We start from the raw sequence: 21175 nt of genomic DNA, 5'->3' as shown, positions 1-21175 counted from the left end.
TCCGTGTGTGTGACTGCAGACATTCTCCTGCCATGACAAACATGTAAGGCCATCTGCTGACATTGTAGTTGATATATTTAAACTCTAGCAACTTAGTTAGCACAGTTAGCACTGGCTTAGCAGTCCGAAACATGTTTACACATTTCAACAGTCGTGGTAGCTACCTTGTTTGATAAATACACAAATAACAATGCAAACTGTTGGAGTAGAATACCTCTGCTACGCGCCGTTCGTTGGATGAGGCTGGATCTCTATTAAATTAAGAAAGGAATTGAAAACACCGGAATCAAAGTTATAACAAATTATCTGAGTTTACTTCTAGTAGGAAACCAAACACATATACAAGTTATACAGAGTACTCGAGCACTCCGGGCTTCAGGCCTGTGATGCGGTTTTACAGGTAGACAGACCAGCTTTCAGAAAACGAGAAGTATGGACTCCAGGTTTGTGATGCGGTTTACCGTCTTCTAGCACCAGCTTTCAACAGACCAGAAGCATTTTTTCATACAAAACCAACCGTATACATATCCCTATTTTGGGGCGGAGATGTGTTGAATTGTTCCTTCCCATTTTCCTCCCAAGCGAATCAGAGAGCCCCTGGGGAGGAGCTGTGTAAGCTGACCACCTCCCCCAAGTGTCCTGACTGGCTGGATTCGCTTCTGGTGAGGTCAATAGTTCTCACCAGGACTTGAAATTCCAAAGTCCCCTAAGGTCAAAAGTCAATTCTTATCTCCGTCCCGATCTCCCCTCCCTACCTTTTCCAGGGGAGTTATCTCATAAACTTTTCTTTTTCAAACAATTAAACCTTTAGTGCCCCCATAAAAAGAGACCCAAATCTACCTTAAAAACAACATCTGGTGTGTTGAGGTGAAAGGGACAGGGTGTGTATATGACCCAGGAGTGTGATTACTTAAAACAGTTCAAACATGTTCACTAAAATACAATTCAAAATAATACATCTTTACTTCAATACAGTTTAGAATCATATCTTCTTACTTCAAAACTCACAGGTTGTGTACCCGAATCTTCCCCTGCTCCAAACAGTCCAAACAAGCTGTGCATATCCGGCCTCAAACTGGGCAATGTTTTGGAAGCTTTCGTCTGTGAAAAGCCGGTTCTTCGAACCTCTGGAGGAACACGCCGCTGCTGGTGTGGCCATAGCTCTTCGGGATTGGTCCATTTCGTTCCGTGTACCGCATGACATCAGGCGGTACCCGGAAGAATCAAATGGGCAGTGACGTATCTCCAACGAGGCGTTTTGGGGAGGTATTTTCTGTGTTAGAGTTTTACTCGCTACAGGGTGTACTTTGAGGGTTTTGACTCTGCACACCGTTTACATGCATAAAAACCTTCATAACACACAAGGGGACGGGTAATAACCGGAAAAGCATGACATGGGAGCTTTAATGTTAATGTTGTTGCACGTCACAAAGGCACGTCACCTCAACCACCACCCCACTTGACACTGACCACCATCAATCCTAAAAATGTCTCAGCAGCATGTAACCAACTCTATGTAACATGTTACCAATCCTATTTTCACTGTTAGCAGACTAAAGCCACGTGCAGCACAATCAGGTTGCACATAGATAAACATAAAACTAAAATGTGAGTGAGCATGGTAAATTTTTTTCCACATATAATGTTTCAAAGGTAAAAAATTCACTTCAATACTTCACAATTTTCATAGTAGGGTGCAGGATGTCAGGCCGGCCAGTAAGCAACCATTATCTGAGGAAGATTTCTATATGCTTCATCTAATAAATTATTAAATTAATGATAGCTATAATGTGGATGTCATGAAACGTACACAATAACTAATAGGGTTCCAGTAGTCTTCATTTAGCCTTTTCCTGACTATTAAACATTTTTTTGCTTAAATTCACTCACTTTAAAATGTCAGCACAGGTCCACGATTACAGGATAAAAAGGTAGCTCTCACATGTACACACATAATTGCACTTGGTAGATCCAAGGGAATTCATTTTGAAGAATACAAAATTGAAAAAAAAATATATATATTTCTTTTATTAACTACATCTGCAAAGTTCTGTACTGTTAAAGGGTATTTAGTTTCTGTTGTGTCTGTGTTCAAAAGCAATTCCCTGTTCTGGTGGTGAATACTGACGCCTAGTCCTCCAATGGCAGTGATGATTGAATAAGAATTTTAATTTTTGATTGAAAACATTTCTCATTCAGTAGCCACAAGGACTTTCTTGCCAGCATGTGAAATTAATGATTTTGGCAAATTGGAAGCTATCATTTGATCTGGCCTATCCCAGCAGATGATGCTGCTCCATGCCTTTGCTTTCATATACACCACTGCAGGCATGGCCCGTTGGAAAGGTCTGGGCTCACAATCTGGTGCATGTGCCTGGATGCTAATTCCAAAGCACAGCTGAGCAAATACTGTTACCTTTTAAGCCAGAAGTAAAAACAAATTCAATTGGTACAACAAATTATAAATGAAGCTAATAGCAAATGAATATGGAGCACAAATTACCTGTGTAAATGTAAATGTAGTTGTTTGATGCAGCAGGTATTAGGAAAGCAAACAAAATGATATGAAGTTGTGTCTACAACCAGTATTGCGGAGGATATAAGTGATCATTATGTTTCAAAACACACGAGGAGTATGCACAGATACATATGTAGGTTATATTTTGTATACTGGACTGTACATAAAGCATGCTGATATCAGTGATAATTGTCTCAGTACTTTAATACAATAAAGCAAAGGAATGTCTGCAGAGACACTAATGGATTGAGGCTCAGACCATAGACATGATTTACTAAAGACACAAATCAAATGTTGCCCCTTTGTTCCATTACATGATATTTCAGTTCCTATGGCTTTCTACTATGAACTATCTAGGGACAACAATATGAAAAGAAAATCATGACAGAATAAATTCTGTATCCATAAACAGACCTGATAATTGAAACAAAGCCTTTTTTATGAGCCTAAGCCCTATTGAATGTTTGAATGGGTTTAGTTCCTCCTTTATTCCCTAGGAATACAATTTAAATAAAATCACATGTGAATACCTGGACATGGATAAACGTAGGGCCCTTTCACATGAATCTTTTTTGGTCTGGAGTTTCCTACTCCTTACTTCCTTACAGCCAAACCTTGATCGACAAAAGATGTTGACTTTGGTTCAAATTAACCATGGTTATATTTTTCTACTGTGAAAATATATTTTTGGTTGTTAATGTGAAAAGGCCCTTGGTCAATGATATCATATCCTTGGTGCACATGTGGGGGCTCATTTTAATCCCCAAAAATGTTAAATCAGTACTCACTGTTCATGGAAAACCCTGTAACCCCTAGATTCCACCGGGTCCGTCTGCGGCCAGTTATAAACGACATGAATCAAAGATGTGTTGCTGTATTTTAGTGGTAACAAAATGCATTCATCATCATAATTATTCTATATATATAATTTACACAGTGCCTGTAAACCGGAGGAGAACGCTGGCATTTCTCCTCCTACTTGAAAGACTACGGAGGGATAGGGTCTGCAAAATTAGTTTGTGTGTGTGTATATATAGCTCTGAACGTTCCACTTCCTGCCTGCCCGACCTTACGTTACGGCTGCGCCGCGACAAAAATAGGATTCGATCCTAATTTTAGAGGAGCCCTGCGCCGAGCCGCTTCTGGGACGCTTCTGAGCCGTAACGTGCCGCGTGTGGTGGAATAGCACCCATTGACTAGAGTGGCCGCGATCGCCGTGAGCACCGCGGCGCAGCCGTAACACGCCCGTAACGCGCTGCAGACGGACCCGGTGGAGTCCGTCTGCGGCGCGTTACCCCTAGATTCCACTGGGTCCGTCTGCGCCGCGTCTGCGTTGGATTTTGATCTTGTCCATCTTGCAGTCGTTTCTTTTCATCAAGCACCGCCACCTGCCCTTCAGTCTGCCAAAAGCGTTCTCCATCACCACTCGTGCTCGGCTTGTTTTGTTATTGTACGCAAGTTGCTCAGGCTGCATTAACTCAGTTACAAAGCTGTATAACATGAGCACAAACAGCACAACTTCAGTCGACTCCATCTCCATCATGTCTGAGGTTGGAAGGTAAACAACAGACGCCTAATGTACAGCGAGTGGGTGGGCGTCGCAGTATACACGGGAAGTTTTTCTTCTTCTTCTTCTCTTGTTTTGCAGCGGATTGCAAACAACTTTAAGGTGCATACCGCCACCTACTGTACTCGCCGTGAAGTGGTTTGTGGCCTGCCAGTAAAGCCAAAGCAGAAGAAGAAGAAGTGACGTCAGCGGCTCATTTGCGTAATCTTCCCTCAGGGAAAAGTACTCCGGTGTGAACGCGATCTGTACTAAGTGCCCTGGGGTAAAAAGCGCCGGGGCTCTGAGTGCCGGAACTAAGTACAGGAAAGTACTTGGTGTGAACGCGGCTATTGGGTGCTATTCCACCACACGCGGCGCGTTAACGGCTCAGAAGCGTCCCAGAAGCGGCTCGGCGCAGGGCTCCTCTAAAATTAGGATCGAATCCTATTTTTGTCGCGGCGCAGCCGTAACGTAAGGTCGGGCAGGCAGGAAGTGGAACCTTCAGAGCTATATATACACACACACAAACTAATTTTGCAGACCTTATCCCTCCGTAGTCTTTCAAGTAGGAGGAGAAATGCCAGCGTTCTCCTCCGGTTTACAGGCACTGTGTAAATTATATATATAGAATAATTATGATGATGAATGCATTTTTTTACCACTAAAATACAGCAACACATCTTTGATTCATGTCGTTTATAACTGGAATATTACAGTTATTATTAACTTTGTCTGTACAAAGTAGCCTGTCCAGGGAATATGCCCAAATCAACAAAAACTGCGAGCCGGCAGGCAAGACGCTCCGCTTCTGAAATGCTTCTGAAACGCGCCTGGTAGGGTATGACGCCGGAGGAGGCCGGACCAAAACCGCAACGCGGCGCAGACGGACCCGGTGGAATCTAGGGGTTACGTCTGTCTCGCGATCACTTTGGAACAACCCATTGTGGAAATCCGTTCAGTTCTCATCACTGATTGGTTAATATAGATGACTGGCATATGGCTAACCAATGTACAACCGACAATCACCATGATAGGTTCAATGATTGCCCCAAGCGAAAGATATTTCCATTGCGCCGCTAAAAAATGTAATTTTGACCATAGCAAAATTATGCACAATATCAACAAGAGTTTCAATTCTGTTCATACTCTGTTATAAACAAATAATCGACATCAAAAAAATTGCAAGCATCAAACAGTGAGTTGACCATTACCATATTAGTTGAATCTTCTGCTGCTTAGTGGGCAATGTGCTGTCGCAGCGGTTGGCCAAGTGTAAGGCCAATGCAAGGCTGTTGCTGTGATGTTTTTGGTGTGAATGTTTGCCCTTACCCACATGCTGCATGCTGTTGTTTACTGGTGTCTGTGCTGTGTGTGCGCTTGCAAAGCTGGTGTGTATATGTTGCACCACAATTGGTCAACAATTGTCATGCATGTGCTAATTAGACATGAAGATTAAATATGTTTAAGCTTTAGCTGTTTTAAAAACAAGCAAGAGTGAATGATGGACATATAAACCATATGTAGAGATCTAATTTCCAATTTGAATGTGTTTATTTAGCTGCCTGCTACTAAGTCATTAAACAAATGATAGTGATGCACAATCAAAATACAATTAAGTCACATGTTTAGCTAGGTAAACAAAAATTAATCTACAACCTGTTGACAATGGAAGACTTGAAACAGACAAACACATTCATTCATTTTCGAACACCTTTGACTGTTCACCTTGACTGGAACAAAATGAAGGAGCCTACATTTTTTGCTTTAACAGATACAAATAGGTGTTCTCTGCAGCTTTAAGTCTTGTGTGTTTATCCAGTGCGATAAACAATGGACAAGGTTGACGGCCATACAATTAAGAGCTGCAGTAGAAACCACATCACAAAGCCTGAAGTGCTGAAAGAATATGTTGATTTCAGCCCCCTTTCAAAATATGACCATGTTCACTCATTTTCAGTTTCTTTCTCCACAATGATTCAGCAGCACCATATTGAGTCAGGAAAGAACTGTTTATGTGTGCGTGCAAATGAAAACATGCACACTGACAATTGCTGCAGATTTCTGTGAGCCACGGACTCATATTTTTCAAGCAAATGTACTTCCATTACAGTAGAACAACTGTCTGTGGCGACAGTGACAGTGGTGCTGTGAACTAAAAGCAGTCGTGCACTCAGAGCTGATGGGCACAGACATTTTGGCAAACAACTAGGTGTTCTATTAGGTAAAAGGCCACCAAGAATAATTCTGCTTCAATACCAACCGCTGCTAATCATTTTATTTTCTTGTAATAATACAGTTTTTTAATCAGCAGGTGTTTACATTGAATCAATAATTTGATATATAATAATCTAATTTTGTAAATCAACAGGAGTGTACATTGAGGGGGCTTACAGTATTCTGATTGTTGAAAATATAGATTTTTAACAACAAAGAAAGTATGATGTTGTAAATAATTGCACACCAGAGTTAAGTGTATTGTGTCTGCTCCCTGTCAGGCACAATCTTGATTCAACTAGGAGATGTGACATAGCAGTGCATGGCACTCCTCTGATAAATGTAATGCCTGTGTCCTGCTGAGAATGGTATTGGGCAGATGGTGCAGCAACAGAGAGGCTAAGGAAAAAGAAAGGGAGAGATACAAGGATGCTTTTCTTCACATTTCTCAAAACCTTGAGCACTTCACAGCAAAACGTCATTATGAAACAATTAGTGAATCGGAAACTTTAAAAGCCTGAATATTGACCATGAATACTTAGACTTGGTAATAAAAAAATTGTCCAGTATATAATGTGGCCAATTAATTGGCTGAGCCTTTCTATATAATGAGCTACAACCTTGCTTGCTTTGTGCACTGGGGCAGAGTCATGCTGGAACAGAAAAAGGCCTTCCCCAAACTGTTGCCACAAAGTTGGAAGTATATAATTGTCCAAAATGACTTGGTAAGATGAAACATTAAGAATCCCCTTCACTGGAACCAGAAGAACAACCCCATAGCATTATCCCTCCTCCAACAAACTTTACAGTTGGCACAATGCAGTCCAACTCGTCCATCAGACTGCCAGATAGAGAAGCGTAATTGGTCACTCCACAGAACACGTTTCCACTGCTCCAGAATCCAGTGGCGGCGTGCTTTACACCACTCCATTCAACGCTTGGCATTGTGCTTGGTGATGCAAGGCTTGCATTCAGCTGCCCGGCCTTGAAAACCCATGCCCTGAAGCTCCCGGCGCAAAGTTTTGGTGCTCATATTAATGCCAGCTGGTTTGGAACTCTGCAGTTATTGAGTCAGCAGAGCTTTGGCGGCTTTCAGACACTATGCGCCTCAGCACTCGGCGACCCCGCTCTGTAACTTTACGTGGTCTGCCACTTTGTGGCTGAGTTGCTGTGGTTCCTAAACTTTGCAATAATACCACTTACAGTTGATCGTGGAATATCTAGGAGAAAATAAATGTCACAAACTGACTTGTTGCAACGGTGGCATCCTATTACAGTACCAAGTTCAAATTCAGTGAACTCTTTAGAACGACCCATTTTTTCACAAATGTTTGTAAAGGCAGACTGCATCGCTAGGTGCTTGATTTTATACTTTATACTTTATATAATTTATATATGTTATGTGTGTACTGTGTATGTATATATATATATATATATATATATATATATATATATATATATATATATGCATGTGCTATAATGCTTTTAGTTGCCTTCCCTCATATGAGACATAGAGACACAAGATTTGGAGACATATCCATGATCAGGAAACCACACATAACGTTTTTCTCAATATTCTGCCGGGTTGCATATATAGGCTGATCTCCAGATAGGATATATCTGGTGGTAGTCTAAGCCGATTTAAAAAAAAGCTGTTATCTTGGTTTGTGAGACTTCATTCAAATGTGATGGCTCTAAAGAAACAGTCGGTTAAAAATGTTTGCCAAACTGGATTGATTGGGGCTCAGTCACTTAGCTTAGCTGAATAAATGTCAGATTGGTGGTCCATGCAGACAAATGAATGGTACTAAGCTCCCTACAGATGACCCTACACACATTTCAAACCTATATAACATTTGACTGTATAATACATACAAATAATGTTACTTTAATTATGATGATTTAGTTTTCATTTTTTGGATTTGCACAAAGATAAAATGGCTCCAGCAGAACAAAGGTAGAGGTCGCAGTTGATATGGGTGTGAAATGTTGTTTTCTCTCCTGGTCGGTTTCAGTAGCCCAAAGAAATAGAGAAGAGCAAGGCTAGACAGTGAGATGAGCTGTCAGTGAGTTGAGGTCATTGAAGAAATGGCAATCAACACTGACAAATCCCCAGAAACACTGGAGCTGCTTGAATGGATCTGACTGAGGCCCTTCTGTCACCATTTTGACCTTGGCTGGATCCATCTATACACATTTAGTTGAAAAACCCAAGAGGGAGATGGTGGACATGGAATGTGCACCTGCTGACCTTGACAAACAGCTGGATCTCTACAGTCATTGAAGGACCTGATAGACATGGCCATCAATATGCTGTTTGTCTGCCCCACTCATATACAGTGTTCCCCAGGTGTTGGCTTCAAGTATACTGCCATTTCCTGTGTACATGATAAGGCTTGACGGTAACACTTTATTTTGATAGTCCATAGTTAACACTCTATAAGTCATCAGTTGACATTTAGTAGCATGTCAACAGTGCATCAGTTGACATGTATCAGTTGACATTCAACAGCACCGTTCAAACCAACAAGTAACTAAGCATTAGTTGACGATCAACAAATAAGCAACTAAAGTTTAGTTGACTATTACATTACGCATTAGTTGATGATCAACAGATAAGCAACTTTAGAGTTTAGTTGACTATCTGTTGATTGTCAACTAATCTAGAGTTGACTATCAGTATACTTTTAGTAGGCATTCTCCACTAGCGTTTGTAGGCATGTGTTAGGACTATCCAATTAAAGTGAAAAACAGTTGAGAACAGTAGAAAGTCTATAACCTATCAACAGAACACATACATTCATCCACTAATTCCAAGGGTCCTCCCCCTGGTTCATGGAAGACCTCCGCCGCATGAAAACCTGCGGTCGACAGCTGGAGAGACTATGGAGGAAGCAGGCTCTCGCCGTCCACCTACTGGCCTTCAGAGAATACCAAAGTGCCTATGCTACTGCTCTAAAAAACGCCCGCTCTTCATACTACTCGTCAATAATAGACAACGGCAAAAGCAATCCTAGAACCTTATTCTCCACTATCAACCGCCTTCTCAACTCCTCCAACACAGGCCCCCCAGCTGCCTCTCCAGAACTCTGTAATAACTTCTCTGCTTTCTTTAAGACCAAGATCGCAGATATCAGAGCAACCATTACAGCCTCAACAGTAGCTCGGACCCCACCCACCTGCTCTCCCTTCATCAACGGCATCACCCTCTGCAGCTTCAACGAGGTGACGTCATCTGCACTGCTAGCCATCATAGGCAAATCGAAGCCTACCAGCTGCTCCCTCGACCCCATACCCACCCCGCTGCTAAAAACCTGTTTGCCAACCTTGGTTAATTTCCTGACAACACTCATCAACAAGTCACTACAGACTGGTGAGGTGCCTGTCCATTTCAAAACAGCAGTTGTCACCCCACTTTTGAAAAAAACAAATATCGACCGAGAACTCCTCTCCAACTACAGACCTATCTCCAACCTCCCGTTCCTTGCCAAAGTACTTGAGAAGGTCGTGGCCGCACAGCTCCAGTCTCATCTGTCTGACAATAAAATGTATGAGACCTTCCAATCAGGTTTCCACCCTGCACACAGCACAGAAACAGCCCTAATAAAAGTAGCCAACGACCTGCTGATGGCAGCCGACTCTGGGTCACCCAGCATCCTGGTCCTACTTGACCTGAGTGCAGCTTTCGACACAGTGGACCATACCATCCTCCTCCACCGCCTCGAGACCTACACCAGGGTGACGGACACGGCTCTGAAGTGGTTCTCCTGCTACCTCACCAACCTGAAGTACCATGTGCCTCTGGGGGGTTCCAGGTCTGATGACACCGCAGTGACATGCGGGGTCCCACAGGGCTCAGTGCTGGGGCCGATCCTGTTTTTAATCTATCTATTACCTCTGGGTCATATCATCAGACAACATAACATCAACTTCCACTGCTATGCTGACGACACCCAGGTCTATATCAAAACACAACCCAATACCACCAATACTATCCAAACACTAAACACCTGCCTGGAAGACATCCGCTCCTGGATGACCACCAACCACCTCCAGCTCAACAGCAGCAAGACTGAGGCAATCCTGATAGGCACCACCGACCAGCTTGCCAAGGCCGCCAACATCAGCCCCTCCCTTGATGGTCAGCTCATTTCTCTCTCCTCCGTTGTCACCAACCTCGGTCTAAGGTTTGACCCCACTCTGTCTTTCCAAGCCCACATCAAACATATCACCAAGACCTCCTTCTTTCACCTGAAAAACATTTCCTGACTGAAGCCCTCACTCTCAACTGATGACACCAAAAAACTGGTTCATGCACTCGTCTTCTCAAGACTAGATTATTGCCATGCAATCCTCTCCGGTCTCCCAGCCAAATCCATCAACCGCCTGCAACTTGTCCAGAACAGTACAGCCAGAGTTCTCACCAGTACAAAAAGGTCCGCACACATAACCCCCATACTTGCACAACTACACTGGCTCCCAGTCCACTACAGGATCCAGTTTAAGGTTCTGCTCCTCACTTACAAAGCCCTGAATGGACAAAGCCCAAAATACCTCTGTGACCTCATCCGTACCCAGACATCTACCCGCTATACGCTCCAGCCACGCTCCTCTTCTTTACATCCCCCGCACACGTCTCCGAACAATGGGAGACTGAGCCTTCTGCTCATTCGCCCCGCGCCTCTGGAACTCCCTCCCAGATCAGCTGAGATCTGCCCCTTCCACCGAGGTCTTAAAAACCGGCCTTAAGACCCTCTTCTTTCGGCAGGCCTTCAAATAAACTTTAAGCATGGTACACCTGGAGTATTGCCATTTTTATTGCTATCTCCGACTTTTATTTTATTTATTTATTTTTATTTTATTTTATATTTTATATTTTATTTTTAATTTGTATTTAATTTTGTTTTAATAATTTGTATTATTATTATTTGTTTAATCTCTCAAATTGTATCAGTGTCCTTTGCTGTGAAGCGCTTCAAGATTTGTCTTGGCAGATGAGAAGCGCTATATAAATTCAATTTATTATTATTATTATTATTAATTATATGCAACAGACATGGGAATAAAGCTAAATGTTTTGCACAACTGATCACGAACACTGGATAACTGAAGTCAATACCAGGCTATAAAGCACAGTAGAACAAACACTATATGCAGCATATCAGAGAAAGAAAGCTTTTTTATTTTAAGAATATACTATAAATATAGTAAAAACACTGAACAGTTGTGAAATGGTCAAAAATAAAGTTTGAAACACATTATCTACCAGCTGGTAGTCAATACCAGGCAAACGGAAATAAATCACTGCACTGCAGATTTGAACAGTTTAATAACTATCAGAGATGGGGTCGTTACTAAAAAAAAGCAATATATTACATATTACATATTACTTTAAAAAAAAGTAATATATTACACTACTTCGTTACTCTCTACATAAAGTAACTCGTTACTTTACTCGTTACTTTACTCGTTACTTTACTCGCAGGGCCGGCCCGCCCCTCCCTACAGGCAGATCACGCAGACTGCTAAAGTTTCAAATGTTCTCTTTAGTTCAGTTTCCATTGTCGCATAAGACTGATCCAGATAGCTCTGACTATGGCTGTCCTCTGTCTCCTGCTATCTGTATTTTGCGCAGTATATCTCTGAACGATGCGATGGTGATTCCACTGTGCAAATGGGCAACATTACCTCTACTATGAAGGATGCTACAAGCCTGTCCATCTCTGCTTTGGTTACCGGTCCTCCAAATTCTAATTTGTGCCGCTTCGGAGTCGGCGGCGGCGACTCACAACATCCTCACTCTGGGTTCGGGGGTCCGGTCCTTAGCTATTAGCTTCACCTTAGCATGTGTTCTTTGCAGGTGTTTGTTGAGGTTTGACGTGGTGTTTGCAGCAGTGTATAACAGCTAGGGATGCTCCGATCGCCAATTTTGGGGCCGATCGCCGATCGCCAGAATCAGTATCTGCCGATACCGATCGCCGATCCGATCGAGTGGGCGGGGCCTAAATGGAAGATTTAAACATCACTTTAAATCTTCCATTTAAAGTGATTTAAAACTCAGTTAATGGGGCTCATTCACTGGAGCTTCCACAAACAACAATCAACTTAATTATTACATTCAAATTATGTATATTATTCAAGTTTACATTCACTTTGGATAATAACACGGGAGAAATGAGCAAGCGCTCTCTTTTCCTCTCTCTCCCTCTCTCTCTCCCTCTCTCTCTCCCCCTCTATCTCCCCCGCTCTCCCTCTCCTGACAGCCCGTCAGTATCGTCTCATGCAGCTCGCTGATCCAGTAATGTGTGAGGCCGACAGTGAAGAATAAACATATTTATAACTAGTTTAGCTTGTTCCAGAGGTAGATAAAATAGCTAAGTGTGTTAGGTCTAACTCTTGTGTGTTTCGCTCCGCTCACCGCTCCGTCACAGCGGGTGGAGCTGCAGGATTTCTGCTTCACACACACGTTGCATACCGCTATTTTACTGTCTTTTTCGGACACCTTAAAATAATGCCAGACCGGTGAAGCCATTTTGGCGAGCTTGTTTTGCCGCGCACAGAGAAAAGTGTCATGTATTTTACGTGATGCGATCGGCCCTCGCGATCGGCATGTTTAGAGAGCACCGATCGATCGGTAGAGAGTGAGTATCGGCAGATCTCGATCGGTGACCGATCGATCGGAGCATCCCTAATAACAGCTTCTGGCCTGGACACAGTTTGCACCTCACCGTCACATTCCTGTCTATTCTTCGGACGAACTCAAAATAATGGGCATACCTCCACCCCTCGAAAGTTATCGCTGACTCAGCCATGTTTATGCAGCACTGCACGTGGGGATGTGGACGCGCAAGTCGCGCAGATTACGTACATATAAACCTGCGGCGGAAACCCCTCTTGTCTGTCAGTGTGATTATGACTGATTTTATAAAAGTAACGAAGTAACGCGTGTCGGGGCAATGTTAGTAACTGTAGTGTGATTACTGAATTATAAAAGTAACGCGTTACACTACTCCGTTACCGACAAAAGTAATATTATTACAGTAACGCGTTACAAAGTAACGCGTGACACCCAACTCTGATAACTATAAATAAAATAAACAACGACACCTGACCAACAGAAGAACATTAAATGATTGATCTACCCTGAGGCCAAGGTCAACCGTTAAAGGTATAATATGTAGGAATTTCCTAAAAAACAATGTATAGATAGAAGTGTGTGATGGTGTCTGTATCTACAGAGACCTTGCCCTCTGCCTGTATTTTCTCTTCTCCTTTTATTTTGCTGTGTTCAGGACGTTTATGGGCGTCAGCAAAGAGCCTTTGGCTCCAATGTGTGTGTCTAACCCCCAGCGAATTACCAGGGTGTGCAGCTCCATCAGTAAACAACAGCAATTAGGCTACAGAAAGGTCCTAAACTGATCTGTGGTTACCATCCCGTATGTCCTTGATAAGTCTTACAAGTACACCATGTGTATATGTTCTTGCTAACCAGTAGGTCCACTCATAAGGAAAGCTGTTTTTTTAAGGTTTTCTCAGAACGATTCCTCCTCATACGCCAAACTTCCCTCTTGTATGTCTGCCATGCTCTCTCAATATTTTGAGTATGTAGTCCTGTTTGTGGATCAACATAATTCTGGCTGTGGTTGACCCTGACATGCCTGTAGCCCTCTTGGGAAAGACTGGCATATGCTCTCCACTCATCACTCACAACAAGACTTTGAGGCTTGATATGCTTCTTGATGATGGGAACAAGGGTCTCCTTGTTTCTTCTCTTTACTAGGCGAAGAATAGGGCGTCTGCTTGCAGCTTTGATCTCGAGTATACCAAACACCCAAGATCTCTTTCTTTTCCAGGTGTTACCAAAGCGTCCTCTTCCATACTACCAAAAAACAGTGTGAACATTATTACAAAATAATCTCTTGACTTTATGTTTAATCAATCTATTGTTAGTCAGGTGTAATTACCTTTTCATTGAAATCTGTTTTAAATTCCTTTTAACACAGTAAACATGCTTACAAAATGATTTGCTGGAAATGGATAATCTTCTCAAGGTCTAACCCGAAGGTTATCTTTTTTCTCCTCGACAGTTCATGAATTTGTGCTTTTATTTTTGTCACTATGACCACATTAGGAACCACAAAATCTTGACTGAAATTGATTGAAAACAAATCTTGTGACACTGCAATGCAATTCAATTTAGTCTTGACTCTGGCTTTGTGTGAATATTTAGTTATTTATTCATAATGTATGTCATTTTTTAGTTAGGAACACCTGTTCCTGTTTTATTTGACTAATATATAAGATAAATACAGAAGCCTAATGCATTCACTTGAGGAAAAAAGGTTTTTCCACAAGAACTTTTCCTGGAATTCTGAGATAATAATCTTGTTAATTAAGAAAAACATTATTTATGTAATTGACTTGCCCTAAATTACTTTTTTTTCAATATGCGTTTAAATAAGTAACACTTAAGCAACAATGAGAACATGTTTTAAGAACTCATTAATTTGTAAATTAATATCACATTTTCCTGAACTTTCTTATAAATACGTTTTGGAAAACTTCATGAAAATGCTTTTGTCAACGCCACGGTCATGCCACGCCCTCAAACGAGAATACCGCGGTGTGAGACTTCCTGTTCCTCTTTACAGCGATTCTTCGACAGTTGGACACGTGTTTGCGTTGGATTCTCTTCAAATCATCTAAAACAAGTAAGCATACCACCTGAGTTATTAATTACTGCTTTTTAACTAGCAAGTGTTATTTACTTTTCTTGTATTCACTGTTTTGAACGGAACATCGACATGCCAGCGCCATTACTGCTGTTAAAGTTAGACTCAGCCCTGTTGTGCTCATGTAGTCTATTTTTTCGCGCAAATGGTGTTGGGCAAAGTTTGCATCAAATGCCTACCGACACAATTATGTGGTTAAGTTAAGAGCACGTATTACGAATCAACTCCGCAAACTGTTCCCCTGTGCCGCTCTAAGCGTTTGCCGATACAGCCGCGGGGCTCAGAGGCTCTGCTGCATGTTGTGCGGTAAAATACCTCCGCTAAAGCTATTCCCTACTACTTTATAACCCAGCGGTTATGTAAGAGTAAGTCACTAATGCGCCGATTTGATATTTATTCCTTTGTATGTATTTCACCGTTTGTTTTACTGTGAGCAATTCATTATCTTTCTACAATCTTGTGTGTACCCAATTTAAACTCAGTCTGCAGTTACAGCATCGGGTTGTTATTATACAATATGAAGTGCAACTAAAACTACATTTGTCATGCTTATGCAACGCTATAGATGCAAATCCATGTTTGAATCTGCAGGAGAGAACGTTAGCTCTCTTCAGTTAAGGTGCATTCAGGCGCAATTCAGTAAAATTGTGAATTGGGCGAAGATGGATTTATAACGTCAGCAAGATGTGTTCAATGTAGTCCAGTAAAATGCAGTCTTTAGCGAGAAATATCAATAAATACAGTTTTATTAAGGAGATGTTTTACTACAACGTAAAATAGATATTAGACAGTATGCAAACGAGATAAAGGAGTGTATATTGAAGTAATTAGGATCCGCTGTGTAGAGAATCATCGAATTGTACTGGTATCTACCTATACTATCCTTAATAAATGCCATCCTTATAAATGTATATAAATACAATACCGTTTTAAATGATAGTTATATTTTAATTATGTTTGATTCAATTAATTGAATTAAATATGTTTTAATGAATTCTACTGAAATGATTGTTACATTTTCATTATGTAACTATTTTGTTCTTTTATTTGCCTCCCCAGAAAACAGTCCCACCTCCTCTTGAAGACATTTAGCCTCCTGCTATCGACTTCAGGTTCACATTAGGTAAGCCCTTGAGTGTGTCAGACTAAAGTTGTTGTTTCAGAGGTTAATTCATGACGTGTTATGTTTACATACTAATATAATGAGCATCAGGTAAACGTACCCATTTCTATTTTTTGAATCACAGATGGGATGGAGTTGTAAACTATGCAGCACTAGTGTCACCACTCAAAGTGATATTTTAAAACATTATCGACTCCATCATGGAACCTTTGGACAGAAACGTGCCTTGCCCTGCATTCATGTAGACTGGCCTGCGCTCTCACTTATCAAGATAAAAGTTGAAATAATCGTCTGTTCTTTTTATTCTAGGACCCATGTGCCACTTTATATAAATCTCTGAGCATGAGGTGGGGTTAAAAATATGTAGTTGGACATTTTATGAACTATATAAATATCATGACTATTTGGTTCATTTTCTTGCAAACCAGCCTTTTTTTTGATGGCTTAAACCCCTTGTAATGCATGTGAATAGCACCTCTGTTACCGTCTCTTAACAGCTAATGTAAACTGTCTCGTTATGATTTCAAGACGGATGTGATTTTTGTTGTTGAGGAAAACACATGGTGTGTCCTGATTTGTACTGAATTTAGTGTTTTATTTGTATACAGGGAACAGCAGAGGTCGAAGTGCACCAGGCTCGTGATGCACAGCATGAAGTTATACATTGCCCACGAGCCAGATGCAGTTGGAATAACCATCAAGTAATAACCATGTATGTTAATGTGTTGTGCTTTTAAACAAACTGGAAATAATAACATTTTAATAAAATGTATTAACATATTCTTAAAATAAAAAAAGCTTTTTTTCTCTGATATCCTGCCTATCGTGTTTGTTTTACTGTGCTTTATAGCCTGGTATTGACTTCAGTTATCCAGTGTTTCTGATCAGTTGTGCATTCAATTAGTGGATGAATGTATGTGTTCTGTTGATAGGTTATAGACTTTCTACTGTTCTCAACTGTTTTTCACTTTAATTGGATAGTCCTAACACATGCCTACAAACGCTCAGTGGAGAACCTGCTAAAAGTATACTGATAGTCAACTCTAGATTAGTTGACAATCAACAGATAGTCAACTAAACTCTAAAGTTGCTTATCTGTTGATCATCAACTAATGGTTAATGTAATAGTCAACTAAACTCTAAAGTTGCTTATCTGTTGATCATCAACTAATTGTTAATGTAATAGTCAACTAAACTTTAGTTGCTTATCTGTTGATCATCAACTAATCAACCCCTACCTCACCGACCTGATCCACCACTACACCCCTTCCCGCAGCCTTCGCTCATCAAAAGCGAACCTCCTCTCTATCCCCACACGAACCAAGCTCCGAACCTGGGGGGACAGAGCCTTCTTCATCGCTGCCCCCACCCTCTGGGGGGACAGAGCCTTCTCCATCGCTGCCCCCTCCGTCTGGAACTCCCTTCCATAACACATCAGAGACTGCACCGACCCCCCCACTTTCAAAACACTGACCAAAACACCTCTTCAGATTGGCTTTTAATTTGTGAATTATGTTGTGTTGCTGTTTTAATGTTTTATTCTATTTTATCTTGTTTTATCACCACTGTAAAGCGTCTTTGAGCACCTGAAAAAGCGCTTTGAAATTAAATGTATTACTATTATTAATGCTTAATGTAATCAACTAAACTCTAAAGTTGCTTATCTGTTGATCATCAACTAATGGTTAATGTCATCTTTAGTTGACATCTTGACTCTCAACAGATAGTCGACATGACCCTGTTGACTTTCAACTGACAGATTGATTTTGAGTAGTTGATTGTCAATTTTGAAGATGTTGACACAATCTACAGATATTAAGGTTGAATATCGGTTAAAAACATGTTGACAGTCAACAGAGACTTTTTGTAAAATCTATAGATCAACACTTGAGATGTACCTTATATTCTACTGGCAGTTGGTTGAATGCATGTAACTTGTCTGTTGAAACAGTGTTGTTGAATGTCAACTGATGACTTATAGAGTGTTAACTATGGACTATCAAAATAAAGTGTTACCGGCTTGACTACATATTCTAGCATCAGTATATTATTCTTTTTGCCTTACGTTGATAATAAAAAGTTCTACATTACCGTATAACCTAGCTATCTGATATCAAAGGCTGCACAGTTTAAGAAAAACTAGGCCATGCACCACTGACCTGCTCTAATACAATGCTGCCTGTTTAGTTTGCAACTGGAAGTTATTTTAAAGTAATTTTACAAGAACGCCCATCTGGCATCTTTTGAGTACTGATTGACAATTGATTTTAAGATCTCACTGATGATAACCTTCAAGGAATGGATTCAACAACCATTTTGATTTGTGGATCCCCTATTCAACGCAGCAGAACTTGAAGTCCTCTGAAAAGGTTTTAGCTATTTATTTAAGTGTTTGTACCTTTCTTACTTGGTTTTATGTGTTTGTATCAATCCATACAATCACTTGAATTCATCAAACTATGAATCCTCTAAATATTACATGTGAGTGGACATAAGACTTGCTTACAGGGATATGGTTGATGTTGGATCTAAGTGTACAATCATTGAGACATTCAAAGCATTTCTTCTGGCAGTATTGATTCAGATGCATTCACCTTACAAAGTCGTTTCAATGCATTTTGCCATATTTGCCTTTTCCGGGCCACCTATGAATATGTTCCACCCCAATGAAAGATAAGCTCTGCTGGAGGTCATTTGGCAAGTTCTTAGTAAAATTCTCCATCAAATCCACAATGGAGGTTAAACAGAGAAATTAGAAGTCTCAAAACTAATCATGACTTACAGGAACTGAACAAAGAGGACACGGAGGAGGTCAGAGGACCAGACAGACCAATCAAAATGATTGATTATTCATTCATTGTCTGTAGGTACATTTTCAAATGTGGGAAATGATATGTAACTCTGTACTTTAAATGATCAACACATTTGGAGAACTGGCCTCCAGGGGACTGTCAAAGGGTTGTGTGTGGACATCTAGTCCACAAACAAGAGTTGAGTCTATAAAACATTCATGTGCAACAGAATCTATGAAGCCTGGAGATTAATACTGATTGTTCAAGGATAAACATTTGTCTGAGTGTGAATAGAAAAATAATTTGGGGAATTGGTTTGACTCATCAGCACCCCTTTGCTTACTGATGAGCTTTTGGGTAGGATGATCTGAAGTATGCAGACTATCCAATCCAATCCAATTGTATTTCTATAGCACAGAGTGTTTTGTGTTTATATGTATATATCAACATAACAAAAATAGGACATAACACAAATGTAAAACAAAGGACAATAAAAACCATACTTAAAGCCACAGGCTGAAAACTCTCATACATGATGTAAAAACAATATAAAACACGAGAAAAATAAAAGCCCTATTTAAAGCACAGACTGAAATGTCTTATAAGTGGTCTGCAAAGGCACGGGAGAATAAGTGGTCTTCAAATGGGAATTAAAAACAGGCAAAGTGGGAGCAAGTCTGATCGGGGGGCAAATCGTTCCACAGCCTGGGAGCTGCTACAAAAAAGACTGCACATTACATACAAAGCTTTTTGATTCTCCTGACTTGTCCAACAGGAGAAAAGCGTTACTAATTACATAGGCCCATGAACGTCAGCCCGCTGACTAATGCTATACCTTACTTGGGATGGAAAGATTAGTGATCTGGTAAAAGTTTCAGACTTATATATCAAGAGCGGACCAAGTCTCTTCTCTCCGAAAGGATACATCTGGGAACTCAAGAATATTACTCTTTGACATTCCTCTCTGAAGCAACTAGAGACAAGAGTGTTATCTTTAGATGAATAGTTGTAGCTGGTTTGATTGAGACTTTTAAGCAATTTTCTATGAGATTTATATTTTGCATTACCGGTGCCATTGTGTTAATGCACTGATATGAAGGCAGATATGCCATTACATTTGATCCCTTTGAAATTGAGATGCTCAATTTCTGTTTACTGTACTATTTATAACTAACATGTATATCAAGGCAATGTAGAATGTGCAATGTATAATACATTAAACTTTCTCTAAATCTGCCATTGAGAGTCCATCAATCTGTTCTGTAAAGCTGCTTAGCCTCGGGATCATGGCGAGCTGGAGCCTATCCCAGCATGCAATGAACAAGAGAGATGAGACAAGAGATGGCAAACACATTCACACCAACAGTAATTACGAGTTGTCAATTCAATTCTCCTAACTTTCATGACTGTGGGAGGAAACCAGAGAATGTGAAAACAACCCATAGAGACACAAGGCCAACATGTAAATTAAACTAAGACAGTATCTAGCTAGCTGGCAGATACTGCTGTGAGGCATCAGGTTTAACTACAATTGACTTTACATTAAAAATGCTATGTACAATTGAGGTCTGAGCTTGTACTCTGTCTGCTCCAACTGATTGCTGTACTCGAGCCTGTATTGCCTTGCAGACAAACTATGAATGGACATTAATAATATAGCAAAGCCATATATTGTACCTACAAGTGAATATTAATAAAGCCTGACTATATTATATGGGAAGATTAAAGTCTCTTCTTTCCGAAGGATAAATCTAGGAACTTAAGCATATTACATGTCTTTATCACATTGTCGCCAGCAACAGCCTCTGTCTCAGGTTCCCGCACTGAGTTATGACCTCATCATCTCGTTTGTACAAAAGGGAAAAATTAAATTAGTTAGAGTAATGAACCTAGGTGCTTTTCATATGAAATTTCCCTGCTCATTGTTCCTCAAGTCGTTTAAGAGACTAATCTGCCGCATACACCCCCATCTCATTTAAATCCAGGCCCTCTGAAAGAGCTGTCAGGGGTCTGCCTTTTCAAACATGACTCCCCATGGGGGTCCTAGATCAAAGATGAAAGTGTGCTGAACGATCTGGGAGACTGGGATGGAGGGGTGGCATGAAGGGACTTTGGAGTGCGATTTATCAAATTAACAAATTTGCTTTCCTTTTCCCAGTAGGCAATGGAGTAAATTCTTGGGTACTTACAATGGTATGGCACTGACAAAGAGGGAGAGGGGGAGGAGTCCAAAGGTTGAAGGAAGTTCTC

The sequence above is a fragment of the Trematomus bernacchii genome, unplaced genomic scaffold (assembly GCF_902827165.1).
Source record: "Trematomus bernacchii unplaced genomic scaffold, fTreBer1.1, whole genome shotgun sequence".
NCBI lineage: Eukaryota > Metazoa > Chordata > Actinopteri > Perciformes > Nototheniidae > Trematomus > Trematomus bernacchii.
The sequence above is the reverse complement of the archived record's forward strand: the minus strand, read 5'-3'. Positions refer to the sequence as shown.